Consider the following 21,417-nt stretch of genomic DNA (forward strand, 5'->3'; position numbering starts at 1 on the left):
TTAAAAGATAACGTGCACTTTATACAAACCTCACCGCTACTTGTGGCCTAGGGTGATCCTTGTTACCATTATGGGATGCTTGTGGATCTCGAATGCCAAGACTTAGATTCTGGTCAAGAGATCTTGGGCCGCTCGGTAACAATAAATCATTCGAGTGACTTGCATGTTAGCAATGAAGTTTGGGCGAGATTGTACAACATATTTGTTGAGGATTATAACCCGAACATTCTTAAACTAGAAGCTTACTATAAGTGGAAGCCTTCCATAAATAGTAGGTTTCCGAAAATAGAAACTTTTGAGAAATAGGAACTTTTCTCGAACACCGTCACTGTTAATATAGTTGCTATATTAATAAACAAACTTTATGTCTGTTAGACATTAACTAATCAAAGATTATATCTCTAGGTTAAGATCTCCGATCACTTACTCCGTTCATTCTTCTTTGCGTGGAATAACTTACTTGCTACTAAGGTGAACTTCATAGCTCCACTTTTTACTGTTTCATAACTGTTTTTATAACTTTTGGGTTGAGACACATGCTTGTTTTATAACTGCTTTATGCTTAGACACAAGTACTAAATTGTTAACTATGCTGTCATGCTTTGATTCATGCTAAATCCCTACCGTAATATCGTCAATTACTACGTTAAAATGCAAACTTAATTATTGTGAGTAGGCCTATTGAGAGTAATGTCTCTAACCATTCGACCGTTGGTCTTTGGTTACATAATAATGATTCTACGACACTGACAGTACTAAGGTGTCATAGGGTAAATTGTTTAGTAGCGATATTACAAACTGCAGCAACATTTTAGATTGATATATCTATATTGATCAATTTTAAACTAAATCTTGTGGTCTAAAACTTTGGATATTATTTATAAACCTGTGAATTTCACTCAACCTTTTTGGTTGACACTTTAAGCATGTTTTATCTCAGGTGATGATTGAGCTAGCTGTTTGTAACTTTGTGATGATAGATTTGATGCTTGCATGGAGTCCACATCGCATATTATATTTTAGTTCAAAAACATTTATTTTACATTTTAATAATAATGTAAACATTTATTACTTCTTTCGCTATTTTATTAACAAAGGTTTTATTTAAAAAGTCTCATATAGAGTCGTTCTCGTTTATACAACTGTGTTATGATATGATTGGTCATAATTACCGCTGGTCCATTTTGGGGGTGTGACAAATAACCTTGTTTCGTTGCATAAGCACGCAACCCATTCTTTGACGCGAGGCATCACAATAAACAACAAAATCTTTACTTCCCTCGGGTAGAGACAATATCGGTGTAGTTGTTAGCTTCTCCTTCAACAACTGCAATGTAGTTTCTTGCGGTTCTGACCACTCATACTTCTTGACTTTATGAGTCAACGCGGTTAATGATCAGGCAATCTTAGAGAATCCTTCAATGAATATCCTGTAGTAACCAGCTAGACCCAAGAATTGTCGGATCTGTGTTGGTGTCTTTGGGGTTTCCCAATTCTTAACCATCTCAATATTTGCCGGATCAACCTGTATTCCATTGGCACCTATAACATGACCAAGGAATTGTACCTCTTCTAACCAAAAGTCACATTTTGAGAACGTTGCATACAGTTTCTCTTCTCTAAGCATTGTTAGTATCGAACGTAAATGCTGCTCGTGCTCTTCTTTGTTCTTGGAGTACACCAATATATCATCAATAAACACAATGACAAATTTATCTAGGTATGGCTTACACACACGGTTCATGAGATCCATGAACACTTTCGGTGCGTTCGTCAAACCAACCGGCATCACTGTGAACTCATAATGTCCATAACGTGTTCTAAACACCGTCTTCGGGACATCAGCTTCCTTGATCCTCAATTGGTGATAACCGGATCTCAGATCAATCTTCGGATAACAGCTAGATCCCTGTAGTTGATCAAATAAGTCATCAATCCTCTGGCAGTGGGTACCGATTCTTGATTGTCAACTTGTTCAACTCCCTATAGTCGATACATAATCTCATCGACCCATCTTTTTTCTTAACGAATAGGACCGGAGCTCGAACTATGTACTCCTTGGTCATAAAGTCCATATGGTTGTGCCAGACATGGATCAAAGTATTACAACCCCGGTGTTCTTCACTATAGGGAGTTCCTATTTAATGTGAGCATCTTGCTCCTCAGCTTGGCATTCATAGCCAACAACTCTTATAGCTCTAGGGGTAAAGTCTAAATGGTGTACGTACCACTGGGGCCGCTCCTGGCACTAGATCAATCTGACATTCATCTTCCTGGTGAGGTGGAAGACCAGGTACTCGTCCGGAAGGACTTTAAGGAAAGTTTCTAACGGTTAGGACATCTTTGGGCCCCTTAAATTTTGATTCAACTTTACTCACATGTGCCAGAATTGCGAGACATTCTCGTCTCATGTACTTCTGGACCCTTGAGTAATTAATGTAAGATGATGGTGTACTGATCTTTTTTCCGTACACCATCATTGATTCACTACCGGGGAAAGGATTTCGAATAGTCTTCCAGTCGCAGTAGCCTCGGTTGTGTCCTCAGACAACCAGTTTGTTCCAACCACGAGGTTTAAAACTTTCCAGTTTAATAGTTCTATAGAGTACACGTTCTCTAAGGAAGGTTCAGGATTATAAAAGTTGTGACTAAATTCTCTAGCGTTACAGTTTCTATCAGCACAGGTGTTGACAGTATATATATATATATATATATATATATATATATATATATATATATATATATATATATATAACATTATGAGTGATGAGTAAGGACAAACTCATGACGAATTTCATGGGGAACGATACTGAACAAGGTGTAATGGTAATTCAAATATAATCTGATATTTAATCAAAATGAGCTGGTGCAACTTCCAAACGTATGTGTCTCGCAGGAATAAGATGAAGTGTAGTTCATGTCAATGTGTTCAAAGTCGATCGGTAATGTTTTTAGGTATAAGGACAATGATCGCGGCTTAAGGTAAGTACGTTAGAATAGAATGACGAGGAATATGATAACAAGTAGTAGTCAATAGTAGCAAGTGAGTGGTGGTGGTAGTGATAAGTTGTGATAAGTAGTGATGGTAGTAGTGACGTATAAGTTGATAGCATACTCGCATCACAATTATATACACATGTATATTAATGCACCCAATAAGGCATAATAGTTATCAGTCGGTAGGCTCATATTGGGAAACAAAATCATAAACTGCGGGTGGCTGAATGATAGGTAAGTTAGAAGTCAAGTAGACAGTATCTACTATGTATTGTGCGGGCTGTTACCAGGAATTCATTCTCTAAAGATGTATCAGAAATGAGTTGTGATGCATAGTAGCTAGTAGTAACTCATAGAGGTGCTAGTAGTGATGAGTAGTGCCCAGTAGTGGTAAGTAGTATTGAGTAGCAGTAGGTAGTAACTAGTAATGACAAGCAGCGAGAAGTAGTGATTGGTCGAGGCCAGCAGTGAGGGGCCCCGTTGAGTAGTAGTTAGCAACGATAAGCAGTAAGGAGTAGTGGTATGAGATGACTAGTATGTCCAAGTAGTGTCTTTGTAGTGACAAGTAGTGATAGGTGGTGACGGACAGTGTCGAGCAGTGACGAGTTGTGACATGATTACAAGTTTCTTATAAGTTATAATAACAATTAATCTGCACAGTGTAAGTTTCTACTCACATTTGAGATTATACGGTTTATGTTCTAAACGTTGTTTATCCAAGTAACCTACATGACTCGGTGCCAATTCCTTATTTTGTGATGTCGGAACTTCTATATGAGTTACCGTAATGTAATCCCGGTCATTACATTATGCTATCTCACATTTCCATTCGACATCACTCCATAAGTTCAAGGTAGCGTAGTCAACTTAATTCAATTAAGTCGCTTGTCGTGTGTAGGTATGCGATTCGTGATATAGTGTTTAGTCCAAGTCCATATCATATGGGTATAGGGTGTATATGTATGTGATGTAATGCATAGCCCTACATGTAGCATAGTGACGCAAACTGTGCAAGTATTGTGCCTTAAAGTCATCCAAGACACACGGATATAGACTAGACCCACTAATGCGCCCTACGGTTAGATACACTAATGAATCCTAGTTCCCTATAGCCAAGGCTCTGATACCAACTATAACACCCCGTCAAAATCCATTAACGGAATGTTAACTCTGGTCCCAGTGCTTGGCTTAACTTCTACGTAACATCAATGATTTACAGCAGAAGCAATTAATACCTGAGAATAAAGCACGCAAAATGGGTCAACAATAATGTTGAGTGAATCTACATATTTTAGGTAATCATTACAGTATATTTAAGAAACGATTTTCAGATAACGTTTATTAGTGAAATACCACCAAAGTTTGATCTTAAAATGTTGCCGACAACGTCTGTCAAGTTTAGTCTGTTTGTGTACGTCAACGTCAAGTTCAATTATGTATGATATTTAGAGGCATTTTGTTTCTCCTGTTTGCAAAACACAAGTTTAAGTGACCAATTACAATGTATGAGACTATGATAGTTTCTTGTTCAAAGTTTGTAGACAACACTGTGTCCTGTTTCAAATGTTTGCAGACACTAACATGTCAAATTTCAAATATTCGTAGACAATACCTTGTCGAGTTTTATCTCTTTTGGTTGTAAACCACAGTTTTAAATAATGTAATACAGTATCTGAAAAACATTATTCAGAAAAATAGTTTAATCGCCTTTGACCACGAGATTTCAATAAGCACAACCCAAGTTGCAAAGTATACATAATCCATGAGCACCTGGATACTAGCAATGACCTGAGTATAGTATCTACTAGAATCCCTTTACTCCATAAAATGTATACACTTGTTCGAGTGTATCTAATATTTAAAGTAAATGCACCACAGTTAATAATTTAGGGTGAGGTTTGTCTAACCTAACGGATCCGTCCATCTAAATTGTGCTTACCCGAAGGAAATAAAAGTATTCAAGCTAGGGGCTTTGTGAACAAAACTCAATATGTATAATAAGTACTCGTGTCAAACATAAAAGCATTTGTAAAATATAAGTAATCAGTGTGTATTCTCATCCCAGAAAATAGTAAGTAAAAGTGGGACTGTAGACTCACCTTTGAAAAGCTCTTGAACGACAAGTAAGCAACTTGTATGGTTATTTATGAGTAATGCAACCTAAGTATACGTGTATAGGTTGGTCATTATTTATGTCTTATAACATAGTGGTTTCATAGAGCAAGTTGTCTTATTGCTCGACTCGACGCGTTTCAAAGTAAAAGTCAACATACAGTCAACTAGTTCATGCAAGTCAACAAAAGTCAACCAAAGTCAAACCAAAGGTCAAACTTGGTCAAAGTAGTCAACTAAGGTCAACATCAATAGGTTCATGTCAAATGTTGGTCAACATGTCAAACTTAGGTCAACTAACAAGTTTCAGTTCATAATTTGCCAAATATGCGATCACAGATTTTTGTCAAGCATAACGTTCATGTACATGTTGCAAACAATGCATAATATCTCATAGCACATAATTCATGGAAATATGGAAAACTTCAGATCTTAACTATACATATAAAAGTTTCCAAAAAGCATAACCAGGGTCTCATATGATGTCTACAAGTTGGGTTTCAGAAGGGGTACATTTATGGTTCACTAAATCAGTTTCTGACTGCGCACCAAGCTCGTAATGGCTATAGCCGGAGCTAGGGACATGAAAATCAAGCTAGGTCAGTGGCCATGGTTCAAGGACAAGCCAAATTATCACATATATAAAAATTAGAAACTTTGGTTTAGCCAATTGGTAAAGTTTATTCAATAAAGTTGGACATTCTATTTCAGCTCAATTCAGCAGTTACCAAAACTATGATCTTAGTGTGCACAATGCATCAAGTTTCATAGGTTGCAATAAACTAAAAATATATCACATAACATACAAAGTTCAATAATACAGAAGGCCAAGGTCTAAAAAGGTACAAAACTCATGCTATAAGGCTACAAGTGCATACGTTACAGATTTGGTCAGCATACAGGTCACCATTTCGACACGCACATTACTCAAGCTTCACAAATCCAAATGACGCAAGGCCTAGATAAAAATTTAACTAAAACATATGAAATTTTTAGATATGTAAAGTCCTAAATCAATATCACACTTTAAATGAATTTAAAAGTCAGTTTCATGATAGCAAATCAGTTTTTCATGTACGATCAATTAAGCATAACGGAAGCATTACAAATCCAAATCGCATGATACTAGTCTAACTTGAGTGTTTTTAAGTCCTATATCTATTTATGATCAGTATGCAATTCAAACTCATGCACAATTTTCCAGAAATCGACATTTTTCACAGATTCATCAACAAAACATCAATCGATCATTACTTAAGCATACGGTAACGAAAATACGCAAATCCAAGCCTAAAATTTTTAGTTTTTCGAGAGGATTTCAAATATTTCATAATATTTAACATTCAAGAAAGCCAAGTTTCTATAATCAATTTCGGGATTAACGCTAATCACATCAAACGATAAAATTAACGACAACAATTAACAACAACGCATATAGACACTAGCAATTGACAACTTACACTATCTAAATACAATTAAATCAGATTTTTAGAGTTAGGGTTTATGTGATTATACCTTAGATCAACAAATAAATTACACCAATGCGTAGAGGACGAAGGGAATTGCAATTCTTGTGTTGAATGTTTAATCTAACAATTAATTTTTGATGGTGATATGGGTGGTGTGTTAGTCGATGATGAGGCAGGAGAGGGAGGAGGGAACGACTTCAATTTTAGGTTTAGGGGATTATGAGTAGTGATTTAGGTTACAGGTAATATAATTTAGGCCCTAATCCTACACACTAGTACAAATAAGCCCAACAAAGAAGTAAATGGGGAGGGGGTAGGCCATTCGGACGAATGGGTCCTAGGATGGGCTTCCTGGGCTTGTTTTGTCCAAAAGTGTGTATTTGTGGCTCGTTTCAAGTGTCGTTTAGACGTACCAAAGTCCCGGAACGCTAAATCGATCGTTAAAACGCTACCAATCGTTTAATTTATTAAAATCCCAAATAAATTAAATATTTTAAAAGTTAATAATTATTAAAATAATTATTAAAATAAACCCGAGCGTTTCGCTGCTCAAAAAATAGTTATCCAAACCGTATCGTTTTTATCATATTTCTTTATCCGAAATATACTTTCAAATTAATATTAACCCATATTAGTTAACGTAACCCTCCAAGGATCAAGTATGTATTTAATACACTTAAACACATAAAAATTTAAATAATCATCGTTAAAATGTTTAACAGACAGTTAACGGAAGTGGCGGAAAAAGCAGGGTTGTTACAGATTTTCAGCACTATAAAAGGAACAAGATTAGGTTATTTTTCATATGTATCTTTAGAGAGCAGCTGTTGTAAAGACCCGTCCTAATCCATAAGAATGAATACAATAACATATGATTACATTATGAGGTACTTGACCTCTATATGATACATTTTACAAACATTGCATTCGTTTTTAAAAGACAAACTTTCATTTCAATGAAAGTTGACGGCATGCATACCATTTCATTATACATCTAACTATAATTGACTTAATAATAATCTTGATGAACTCAACGACTCGAATGCAATGTATTTTGAAATATGTCATGAATGACTCCAAGTAATATCTCTAAAATGAGCAAATGCACAACGGAAGATTTCTTTCATACCTGAGAATAAACATGCTTTAAAGTGTCAACCAAAAGGTTGGTGAGTTCATTAGTTTATCGTAATCAATCATTTTCATAATTTTAATAGACCACAAGATTTCCTTTATTCAATAATCATACACTCGCAAGTGTTTAAAATTCATTCAGATGGATTGAACACCTGGTAACCGACATTAACAAAATGCATCTAGAATATCCCCAAACATATAAACATCGAAGTACTAAAGCAGTTCAAATTCTCTGATTGGGGTGTGTCAAAGCCCATAGATCTATCTTTAGGATTCGTGTCAATTGGTGGCAATTATAATAAACACCAATTCTTAGGCTACCAAGTTCAACAAGGGCGATATCCGGTATAACAATTCAACCATAGAATGTAGTTTCGATTACTTGTGTCTATTTCGTAAAACATTTATAAAAGTGCATGTATTCTCAGTCCCAAAAATATATATTGCAAAAGCATTTAAAAAGGGAGCAAATGAAACTCACGATACTGTATTTTGTAGTAAAAATACATATGACGACTTTGAATAACTGAACAATGCAGGGTTGGCCTCGGATTCACGAACCTATATCATTCACATATGTATTAAAACTTATTCTTGTATTCGGATTAATATATATATATATATATATATATATATATATATATATATAATAATAATTCATAAGTTTCTTTATTTATTTATATTTTCATTATATATATATATATATATATATATATATATATATATATATATATATATATATATATATATATATATATATATAAATGTTAATATAGTTAAGTTAGGTGTACTAAGTATATTTATATATATAAGATCTTTATTTTTATACTTATAAACTTAATAACGTCGTTAAAACTTTTATTTTAGTAATCACAATTATTTTATTAATAAAAATATAGATAATACTGATAATAATAATAATGTTAGTTTTAATAAGAGTAAAATAATAATTTTAACAAAAATGATAATAATGATAATCACTTTTTAATAATAACAATACTAATATGATAGTCATATTGATAATAATAATGATCATAATTATAATAATACTTATGTTACTACTAATAACAATAATGGTACTAAAATGATACTATAGTTAATATTTATGAAAATAATAATGAATTATATTATTTTCACAATAATTATAATATGAATAATCATAATCATAAAAATGATAATTTAATAATAATAATAACATCAATGATGCTTATAATAATAATAATTGTTATAATACTTATAACTATGATAAAACTAATAATTATTTTAATTCTTATAACAATATTAATAACAACAACAATAATAATAATCATGGTAATAACAATAATAATAATAATAATAATAATAATAATAATAATAATAATAATAATAATAATAATTGAAATAAGATTAATAAAAATATACCCTTTAGAAGCATTTTGTAAAAAGAATTGCCCGAGATGGGCTCGAACCCGTGACCTCACGAATACCGTCAACACTCCTAACCATGGCTCTGTGGTATCATTTCTGATTTAAATTACCACCTAAATCTATTTATCTTAGTATAACCGTCTTTCTGTTTATTCTTCAATCTTTTAAAACTCGATCCATCAAATAGGTTAATCGACAATAAGAATTAGTCAGATGTTTAGTTTTAGGATTCATTAACAAAACTGAATTTACTTGCGTTGATTGATAAAAAATAAAAAAAATAAAAATAAAATAGTAGCAGATACACGTTTGACACTTCAAGAACTCCAACCTCAAATTCAATTTTTAGACTGTTTTGGGTCACGATTTCTAAATGAAAAAGATGCTAAATCCTTATTATAAACTTTCTGTAAAATCAATTTAAACTGAATCATCATAAGGAATACGAATTTGCTATGAACATAATCGTTTGACTTTTGAAAATCAAACTTTGACTCGAAAATTAGGAATCGATAGGAAAAATTGAACCTTGAAACTTTGCAGCAAGTTTAAATGAACGATTCCTAATAACTTTGCATTCTTACATCTTGAAATTTCATTCAAATTCGAGGGTTGACAAAAATAATGAAGAACAGAGGGGTCGTGATTTTTTTTTAAGGTTTTAATTTGATTTTTCCTCGAATTGCAGTAAGTATACAATTAAATAGAACGAAAGTGAACTTAATACAGCTAATAGATTCGATTAACATTTTGTTTGATAGCTTTGATTGGTTCGGCCTGTTTAATCAGAGAAGAAAGGAGACAGAAAAAAAATAAAAAAAATAAAAGTTAGATGGTGACACACACTGAAATTGATTGTATTGTGATTCGATTTTTGGACTAGTATTAAAATCAGAGACAGGAATATATGGGTTGACTATGATGTGTAACAAGCTGGATGAATTTTTCTAATTTATAGATCAAAATTCTATTAATATAAATAATTAAAAGATATATTAATATTACTTCTAATAATGTTTATAATAATTAATAATAATAATAACTATTAAATAATAATAATAATGATATTAATATTTATTAATATTATTGTTCATAGTGATGTTAAAAATAATAATAATATTGTTAATAAGAATATTAATAAACATTAATAATAATATTAACCATGATATTGATAATAGTAATATTAATTTTTTTATAAAGATACAAATATTATGCTAACATTAATAAGGATAATGATAAAAATAATAGAACTAGTGATAATTTCAATAAAAAAATAATAACATTATTATTAATAATACTACTGATAATTATAATATTTTATTAATATTAATATGATATTAATAATCTTAGTAATAACATACTTATCAGATTTCATAATATTATTGATTCTAATATTAATATTTATAATAATACTGAAATACTAATAATGTTAATAACTATATTTTTATTTGTATTATATATATTATTAACTATGTAACATCATATAATATATTACATAATAACGTTATTGAATTCTTATTATATAGACTTCATAATCATATATATATATATATATATATATATATATATATATATATATATATATATATATATATATATATATATATATATATATATATATATATATATATATATATATATATTTTATTTATTTTAGATTATACTTAATTATTATATATATTCAAGATACTTTATTTATATATATAATTACATCATAAGTTATAATATCATATATTACTTTACATAATTAATTCAAATAACTAAATTCTGTAATATTTCAAATTGCCATTATATATATGATTATATTTTTAAATATATACATTTCTTATTTACAAATAAACGTTCGTGAATCCTCGAGAATGGTCGAAGGTCAATTGAATATATGAAACAATTCAAAATTTTTCGAGACTCAATACTACAGACTTTGCTTATCCTGTCGAAATCAGATAAAGATTAAGTTTAAATTTGGTCGGAAATTTTCAGGTCATCACAGCTGTCTTAGGTCCGAATTTCACATACAAAACCCTAATTTCATCATCCATTGTTGCTTAAAGGTGGATTTAAGGAAGCTAGCTCTAGATTCATCATTGTTTAGCTCTAGATCTTCATCTTCTACATTTTAGGTTGTAATTTCCACTTTACTTTACATATTTTGAATCTATTTCTTGTAATAACTTTAAGATGATGATTGTTTATGTTTCTATGCTTATTATTAGTTTGATCTTAGCCATGATTGGCTAAATATCTTGTGTTTGCTTATCTATGAATCTCTAATTCTAGTGTTTGCCCCGAAATCAATTGAATAATGTTGTTTGAATGAATTACATGATCATGTGTTATTGAGTTAGCTAAAGATCCATTGCTATGAGTTTGTTTTAGGCTTTACTTTGATTACAAATGTTGAGTAGCTCTCTTAGTAATTTGAGAAGTGAATCAATGTGTGCTTCAACACCTTAGGTGATCTAGACAACTAGTTTAGGAATTTCAAGTGATTGTGTTCTTGATCTAGGTTGGTTTTCAATTGGCCTTTAGTCAACATAGTAGTACCGATTATGTTAAGTGATTTCGATAATTGGGGGTTTTAAGTGATTTCAACCTAGGCATAATCTCAATAACCAAATCATGCTTAACTCGATCTTAAAATACAATGCTTATGTGAATTCGCGGAGTGTTATTTGATTTGAGGTTTGGTAGTAATACTAAACATTTAATAGTTCAACAACTATTGTGATAACAAAATAGGCAAAACGAGGCAAGCCAAGCATAGAGAGGATTAGATAAGTGAGCACTTCTTAGTTAATTTGATTTAAATTTTAATACTTCGTTACTTGTTTCTTGGTACTAGTTTACTCATTAAGCTTAAGTTTGTTTAATTGTGTAAGTTTTAGTTGTTAATCAAAATCAATCAAAACCCCCCAATCAAACAAACCCTAGGACAATTGATAGTTTCAAATATTCGAATTACACCGCTCTCTTGGGACGAACTTGATAAGAATACTTACATTGAAGTGCTATAATAACTAGGTTCTAAGTGCTCGTTAGTTGTGTGTGCTTATTTGTAGTGTTTGAATCATATATAAATTTTGAGGGTAAAAGATGTACGTTGCACAAACACCATCACACTTTCTTGGCGCCGCTGTCGGGGAGCGGTTAGCTTAGTTGGATATTTGGTTTAAACTTTTGATTGTTTGATCCTTTCGTAGGGGTTTACCCTTACGAAAGTTACTTTTCGTGTTTTATATATTATTTTTGTTGGAAAACCGCTTGTGTTTGTGTTGTGATTGAAGGATAGGTACCTTTGGTGTATGAAAACAAGGTCTTACAAGGATCAAGAGTTCACACATCCATTCTCCGATCCGGAAAAACACGTGCACAGGGTTTATAATCGTAGAGAAGAAAGGGTATTAAGGAAAAATTTCGAAGCTTTACCATTTTGTTTAGAAGACATGGATCCTAACGATCAACTGATTCTCAATGAAGAGGGTAATCCAATCAACCATGGTCCACCGGTTAATCAAGAGTTATTGAATGATCCGAACGACACACCGATGTGGAATGCTAGATTAGTTACACCAACGATGATAGCACCAGCTATTACAAAACCACCAATTGAAGCAAAAAATTGGAAGATTGAGGGTAACTTTTTCACGTTGATCAAAGATACGTACTTTCATTGATTGATAGACGAGAATCCGTTCGAACACATCCAACACTTTAATGATCTTTGTGATATCTACAAATACAAGGATGTTACCGATGATGCTTTTAAGTTAAGGGCATTACCCTTTACACTTTAAGGAGAAGTAAAAGTTTGGTTAAGGAGCTTACCATCCGATTTCATAAGAACTTTTCAAGATTTAACCAATGAGTTTATCAATCACTTCTTCCCACCGTCAAAAGTAGAATGACTTAGAATGCAGATTAATGGGTTCACCCAACGGGGTGATGAGTCTTTGTATGATGCGTGGGTACGATTCAAGAAAATGTTAAGAGCTTGCCCACCGCACGGTTTGACGAAAAAGGAGTACATCAACACATTCTACCGGGGTACTTATGCTTTGACGAAGCAATATCTTGATTCTTCATCCGATAGGGTATTTATGTATAAATCACCAAATGCGGCCGAAATCTTATTGGAAGACATCTTGGTTAACACATATGAATGGGCACCTTCACCGCGAGATTTGACAAGGAAAAGTGTAGCAAAAATCGAGAGTGATAATGGGCAAGTGACGCTTGCAATTTTGAACAATCAATTTCAAACGTATGGGAAATAGTTGAAAAAGCTTCAACAAACGATAGTCGCAATGCAAGTAGGTTGTCAACGATGCGAGGGTCCACATCTCACAAAGAATTTTCCTCAAATTAATCAATGCAATCATGTTGATCTAGATGACATTCCCATGAATTCGGATGCTCATGTAAACTACGTAAGTAATCAAAACTATCAACGAGGAGAAGCATCAAAGCAAGGCTACTACAATCCTAATCAAAAGCAAGTGTCAATCAACAACTAAAACAATACACCACCCGGATTCACAAACCAAAACCGAAATCAAGGTTACAACAACAACTATAACCAAAACCGAAACAACAACTTTCAATACCAAAACCAACAACCTCACAACAATCAATCTTATGACAACCAAACCAATTCGAATTATCAAAACAACCAAAGTTATAGTCAACCACAAGATAACCAAGGTTACAATCAACAACCTCAACAAAACATTCAACAATCCCATCCTTTAAAAAGTTTAGAAGAAATCATGCAAAACTATGTCAAGAATGTAGAATCAACTGAAGCTTTCCTAACAAAAGATAATGAACTTTTGAAGCAACAAATATGAAACCAACAAGCCTCATTCCAAAATCTTGAGAGCACCATTGGGAGACTTTCAAATTCGGTTGCCGAAAGAGCACAAGGAACTTTACCTTCAAACACTCACGTTAACCCAAATAACAACTACCTCAACAACAATAACCGAACCAACCAACACCCCTAACACAACCAACAAAACCAAAACCACAATAACACGAGAGTTATTCCTATTGAGAGCAACACTACCAATCCAAACCACAATCAAACGAGTTCATCAAATTCGAACAATACTTATGCTCATGTGAACTCGATAGATTCAACCGAAGAGGATCAACTCGAATATCCTCAAGTTTTCACGTTCAACGTTGAAGGGAGCAAGTTTGATTTCGATGAAGCGTTGGAAATTGATACGATAGATTATGGGGTCTTCAAGTTTTCGGAGGATTCGGACGATGCAATGTTCATTCCCTATCAAGTTAAAAGTGTAATGTCCATGGAGGCTATCGAGTCGACATGCAAGGAATTAAAGGGTAATTTTGAGCGACTTAAATTGGGAAAGGTTGAGAAAGAGAAAAAGGTCAAAACTTTATTGAATGCAAAGGAGAAAAAGAACGAGGTCGAGGTTCTTACTACATCAATCGAAGAGAAAAATGAAACACCGGTCTCATATCCTCAACCATTACCTCCTACACATCCAAAGGATGTGGATTGTAAGTCAACTTTAACCAACAATGAAAACATTTATGTTACACTCCCCTTGGCGGAGGTTTTTGAGAATATGCCCAACTATGAGAAATTTTTGAAGACACTTATGGCCAAAAAGGGAGATGTTGAACAAGCATCCGCCGCTTTCTTGAAAAAGGAGTGTGATGGGATTTTAAAGAAATGTAATCTACCACCAAAAATGGGTGATCCCAGATCTTTTCTTATCCCATGTAATGTGAACGGGTCAGAGATGCTTACATCTATAGCCGACTCGGGGGCAAGTATCAACTTCATGTCCTACTCCGTTTACAAAATAGGTGACCTTTCGCCCACTACAATGGGAGTAAAATTAATTGACCAATCAATTAGCTCTAGTGTGGGGATTTCTGAGGACTTAATTGTTAAGGTGGGGGACATGGAATTTCCAATTGATTTTGTCACTTTTGATATAAAGGAAGATCCGGTTGTACCCCTTATTTTGTGAAGGCCATTTTTGGTAACTGTGGATTCTTTCTTTGAATTTAGAATCGGGAAATTGACTCTTAGGGACAAAGGGAAATGCATGAGCATACAAACCAAACGTGTTAGAGCAACATCAATACCATTGACCACACCACAAGTTATTGCTAGTGTGCAATGCATCTCAAGCACAAAGCAAGTTAGCTCACCAACTAAAGGTGGCAGGGGATTGACCAAGGGAACTCAAGGTAAACCAAATATCAAAATGACGTTGTTGACAAGTCCATGCAAAAAAATTTTGGGCGGGTGCATCGGGCTTCATCCAAAAAGGACAAACATTTGAGAAAACGCCTAATTTTAGACTTGTCAAAATGTGAAAAATTCAAACTTAAAGATTTAATCAATGAAACCAAAGTAACGAATGATTGGTTAATGTCAATGATAAGTGGTGGCGGTAATGAAAATGTTTCCCTTACCTCAAAGGGAGGAGAAGTTTACCACCCCGGTATTAGTTGAATTTTCAAGGGGATGGGAGTCGGGTGATAGGCTCGTTAAAACTTTTTCGCAAGTGTGTACATAGTTTCTCGTAGTTGCATTTCGTTTAGAATTGTATGATATTCCTTTTCTTAGTTGCATTTTATGTTTTTGCATTTCATGCATATGGGTAAACTGGAAAACACCAAAAATAGTTTGTAAATGGGTCAAAATGGACTTTAGTTTGGAAAAACTGCATCAGGTACAAAAGCGACGATTTTGTCCTAGGAGCGAAGCTTTTCATCTTCAAGAGCGATGCTTCTGTTTCAAGAGCGACACTTTAACCTGTATTTTGGGACCAAAAATGGACAGTGGTCAAGAACGGGGCTTTTGTTTTCAAAAGCGGCGCTTTTATTTCGCCTAGAGCGACGCTTTTCCTCCAAGAGCGACGCTTTCCTTTTACTAAGAGCGGCGCTCCTGTTCCAAAAGCGGCACTCATGTACCTGGTTACTTAAGAAACATGCACTACCAAAACTTCATTTTTCACACCCAACTCAATTTTTCTCTCTAAGTGCGGCGTTCTCTCAACCCTAATCGACCCTAATCAACCTAAAACTTCAAATTTCATTTAATTTCTTGCGAATCTTCAACATTTAACATGGGAAAAGTAAGAATCCATCATTTAAATTCATTCTTTAACATGATTCTTGTGAATTTTACTATTTTTCTCTTTATGCTTAATTTCTAGATTATGCTTGATTAATGATGTTAATGGTCAAATTGTTGATGAATCTAAACTACATTGATGTTTATTAACATGATTTGCATGCTTAGTTACATCGATTTTGAATTTGAAATTCTAGGGTTCATCCAATTTAGGGGTTTTCGATTATGAGCCAAATTGGATAATTGATGTTGTTAATGCTTAATTGATAGGTTACCATGATTATCTTGTTTTGAATCCATCTTTCATGCTTGAATATTTTGAATTTGCAAATTAGGGTTCATAAGTTTGAGGTTTCACTTGGTTTGATCAATCTAAGCATGTGATTAGTGATAATGTATTTGTTTTTAGCTTATTTATGATATAACATGAAGAATTGCTATCATTTGGTGAATACTCTTTGTCTTAGCCAAATTTTGAACGAATTAGACTTTGGCTAGGGTTGACTTTTTGCAATTGTTTCATGTTGACCATGTTTGACCAAATGAAATCTAATGATTGATGATAATGCATGTTTAGCTTGTGATACTACATATGATTTGATATTTCATTGCATGAACTAAATTTTGCAACTTTTTAAAAAATTTGAGATTGTGCCATGAGGTTTATGTCATACCCCGTCCTAATCCATCTGGACGAAGTCACCAACATCTGGTCCCATTGCGATGATCGACTCCAAATAATGTCTTTAAAATGAGCAAATGCACAGCGGAAGGTTTCTTTCATACCTGAGAATAAACATGCTTTCAAGTGTCAACCAAAAGGTTGGTGAGTTCATAGGTTTATCTTAAAACAATAAAATTCATTATTTTTGATAGACCACAAGATTTAAATGCTGCATGGTACAAATGGGCCTGAATCCTATACCCACCTGTAATGTACATGCGATATCTTTTAAAAAATAGTACACCTTTCTCGTGTATGAAATCATCTTTCATAAATCTTAGTAACAGTACACATATCTCGTGTACAAAATATAACATACACATAACCTGTGTATAAAATCATTCTCTCGATACATAACATTCACTTTACTTTCATTACTTGGCTTGGTAACCGACCTTAACATATAATGCGCATCAATAATATCACCAAAAATAGAACATCTCGTCTGTATAATATATAAATTTTGAAGTACTAAACACCACGCCCACTAGCTCTTCCGTCTAGTGAACATTCTGGGTGGGAGTGTTAAACCCGGTAGCTACCTTTAGGATTCGCGTGAATTAGGGTTATACCCGTTTCTAATTCTTAGGTTACCAAGCAATAATAATCAGGGAAAATATTCACAACAATTAGTGGTAATTATAACGTCCAACTAATTCAATAGTAATCCACATAACTTCTGTCTGTATAATAATTCATTCGAGGAATGTTTTGCTTGTGTCTATCTCGTCAAACATTTATAAAAGCATCTCAGTCTAAAAATATAGATTTCAAAGGCATTTAATAAAGCAGTTGTAAAAACAGCGCATGTATTCTTAGTCCCAAAAATGTAAAGAGTAAAAGGGAATCAAATGAACTCACCATACGGTATTTTGTAGTAAAAATACATATGACAATATTGAACAACTGAACAATGCAGGGTTAGCTTCAGATTCACGAACCTATATCATTTATATGTATATTAACATATATAATGGTAATTCATTAATAACTAAATTAACTATAATTATTTTTATATACATTAAATAGATAATTAATATTTAGTACAAACATATTAATATAGATATGCTTTATGTAAATAATATATTTTTATGTAGAAAATCTTTATTTGATATATTAATAATACTAATATTAATAATGATAAAAATAATAATATTAGTGTTAGAAATAATAAAAATGATATTAAAAATATTAATGATAAAAATAATGATAATTCTATTAATAATAATAATGATAGTTCTAATAATAAAAATGGTAATTTTTATAAAAAAAAATTAGTTTCAATAATAATACCACTTACATTAAAAATGATAATAATAATAATAATAATAGTAATAATAATAAAAATGAGTAATAAGTAAACTACCTCAAAGGAGTAGTCCTAAAAAAAAAATGTCCAAGTTCGGGTTTGAACCCTCGACGTCCCGCTAACTCGATAACATCCTTAACATTACTCCACCCATTCATTTCTGATTAAACCCAGATTAATATTTATGTAACCCCTTACTATCTGTTTATTTCCTCCTTCTTCTATTCAATCAAATCCATTTAATTCTCTTCATCATTATCATCTAATAACATAACAACATCATTATTATCATGATCCTAATATCATTCACGAGTCATGATCTTCATCGTTCCAATATTATATCATTATCATCTTTATCATCTCCTAACATCATATTTATTATCTTTCTCGCACCATTTTAATCATAATCATCCTCATTTAATTATCATCTAACCACAACCTAGTCATCATCTAAACTCATGATCATCACTAATCGTGATCATCATTCTCTATCCATGTTTCCTATTTCATAATATCAATACCATAATAATGATCGGTAACAATTACACCTTAATCGAAATTGGGTCTCGGCCAAAAACAAAAACGGTTTACAAAGAACTCTAACTAAAACGGGTAGTCCCGTTTCACTCTCTCGGATCAATTATATAAATCAAATGACCTAACCCAAGTTCAAAAGGCATTTGTTTAGATCATTGCAGCATATCAAATATTAAAAAAATAAAATTTGTCCAGCTCGTTCTAACTTCTTTTTCATATGATGACCCAATTATAATTCCCAAGTCCAATTTGTTACTCATTATATCGACATAAGGTTTTAAACTGTCCCACTTGCTTTATCATTTGTCTGGGAGTGATAATGCCTTATATAATATTGTTCAATACATCCAACTTACCAAAACTTTAATTTGTAACCCGTCATCATCATTCTTAATCATCTCATTAACTTTATTCGAGATTTATGTTTTCAATAGAAACCGCAAGTAACAGCAGGTTCACAAGTTTTATTGGGTGGTTTGTTACTAATGGTTTTTCATTTTGGGTTGTGGTTCGAACGAACAATAGATGCAGCAATCTAAAAGGGGTGTCCGAGTCTGGTTATAACAGAAACATGCACAACTACAACTGTTGTACAGTGGCAAAATAAAACAGAAAAAAATGCAGAAACAAGTGGTGTTTACGGTGACTTACAGTGGTGGTTGTAGTGGCTTATGTTTTGTTTGACTCCAAAACAGAAAACTGTAATAGTGAGAGAGTGTATGAGAGAGAGATTGAGAGAGGAGAGAAAGAGAGAGTGACGAATATAGTGGTTGTAGGGTGGTGGATCTTGGAGAAGATGAACCGTATAATGGCAGCTTGAAGGTGATCATGATGGTTGTTATTCAATTGTTGTTTATTCGATAGATAGCAATAGTATAGCATTAGCAAACAACTAGGTGATCTTCTAATGGTGTTTGGGTTTGTTTGCGTGAGGTGTACCGGTAACAAAAAAATATACATGAAATGGTAATGTGTGTTGGTGAGAGTGATGGTTGATCATGAAGTTTTTGGTGGTGTCGAGTTAGTGAACATAAACGAGTAATAACAATTGGCTTGTGTTGGAGATGGTGTTTGGTTTGTTTGTAAGGTGGTTGTAGATGGTATTGTAGTGATGAAGATGGTTCATCGTTTGAGAAGGTAATGATGAGATGATGATCGAGTAGCGATGAAACAGAAACCATATTAAGCAGTAGCATTAGATGATTGTGGGTTTATGAGTTCACAAAGGAACAAGAGGGAGAGTGTGGTGATCGTATAACATGTTGTATATGTGTTATATATATAAATATTCTCAGTGGAATATTATGACTATCATAGTAAACGAACAAACACAGCTAATTACAATGAATTCAAAAAGCAAACAGTGAAACAGTAATTGAATTATGTTCTCGTGATATATATTTGTATGTATATTACCGACAGTTTTCATGGACTGTGTACCGTGTTAAATCAGTGGTGAAATAAAGTGTTCAGAAAAATCCCATATTTTTAAATTAACTTTATTTATTTATTTTGGTCATTATAGTATAAAATTCGATCCTTAATTTGTTAAATAAAAATTACATCAGCTGTCCCTCTCATTTCTGGGTGAAATATAAAAAGTGTTAAAACTTAACAAATAGTTCCTAAATACATTTTTAATAAGCCTAATATTTATAGAGCTCATTTTCGTATTACCGTTTATTTTAAAATTACATAAATTTGAATTTAACTTGCTTAATATCAATCGAAACATCAAACGAGTATTTACAATCATTTAATATTTATTTTTAATATACTTAATTTATATATAGGTATGTTTTAAATAATAATTATTATAATATTGTATTTTATTTTATTCTACATTGTAAATTCTAAAAATTGAATTATATAATATTTCAATTTAATATGTATATATATATAATTAAATATTTACATATCTATTTACAAATAGTTGTTCGTGAATCATTGGGAATGGTCGAAGGTCAATTGAATATATGAAACAGTTCAAAATTTTCGAGACTCAACATTACAGACTTTGCTTATCGTGTCAGAAACATATAAAGATTAAGTTTAAATTTGGTCGGAAATTTCCGGGTCGTCACAGTTTATCCTTGTTTGATTTCATGCTTTACAATGATTAATTGTACTAGTTTTAGTCATGTATGCTAATTGTTGACATAAGTTGCATGATAAAACTTGTTGTGAATTATTGGAATCAACTTGGTGATGATGGTTGTGAATTATCCAGAAGTGGGTCTAAACGACAAAAGAGCATTGGATTCAAAGGAAGAGGGAAACGACCTGCAGCTCAACAAGAAGTAGAAGAAGAAGAAGAAGAAGAAGAAGTGCCAATGATCCCAGAGGACATCCATAGGCTCTCAACAGACCCCTGTCTGCAACAGATTTTGTTGAATGAACAATACATAGCAGGCTTAGATTTTAGGCTTAAAGACAAATTCTACCCTGGGAAGTATATTGACTAGTCCCCTCTAGATGAAGCAAACATGCGCGAAGAGGTTGAGGATCTTTTTAAGGTTGAATATAGGAACTTGTCACTTAACCCTTGGGTCCCAATTTTCAACTTAAATGAGAATGTTTATGTTGTCCCAACCCTAGA

At 32.6% G+C, this 21,417-nt stretch overlaps 1 non-coding gene across 1 annotated transcript; it reads right to left on the minus strand.

Moving 5' to 3' along the window:
- Positions 1–13,027: 13,027 nt before the first annotated feature.
- Positions 13,028–13,134, minus strand: LOC139886819 (small nucleolar RNA R71). Its single transcript, XR_011772682.1, has one exon. It is a non-coding gene; the product is annotated as a small nucleolar RNA R71 (small nucleolar RNA).
- Positions 13,135–21,417: the final 8,283 nt, after the last annotated feature.

The sequence above is a fragment of the Rutidosis leptorrhynchoides genome, chromosome 1 (genome assembly GCF_046630445.1).
Source record: "Rutidosis leptorrhynchoides isolate AG116_Rl617_1_P2 chromosome 1, CSIRO_AGI_Rlap_v1, whole genome shotgun sequence".
In the NCBI taxonomy this organism is placed as follows: domain Eukaryota; kingdom Viridiplantae; phylum Streptophyta; class Magnoliopsida; order Asterales; family Asteraceae; genus Rutidosis; species Rutidosis leptorrhynchoides.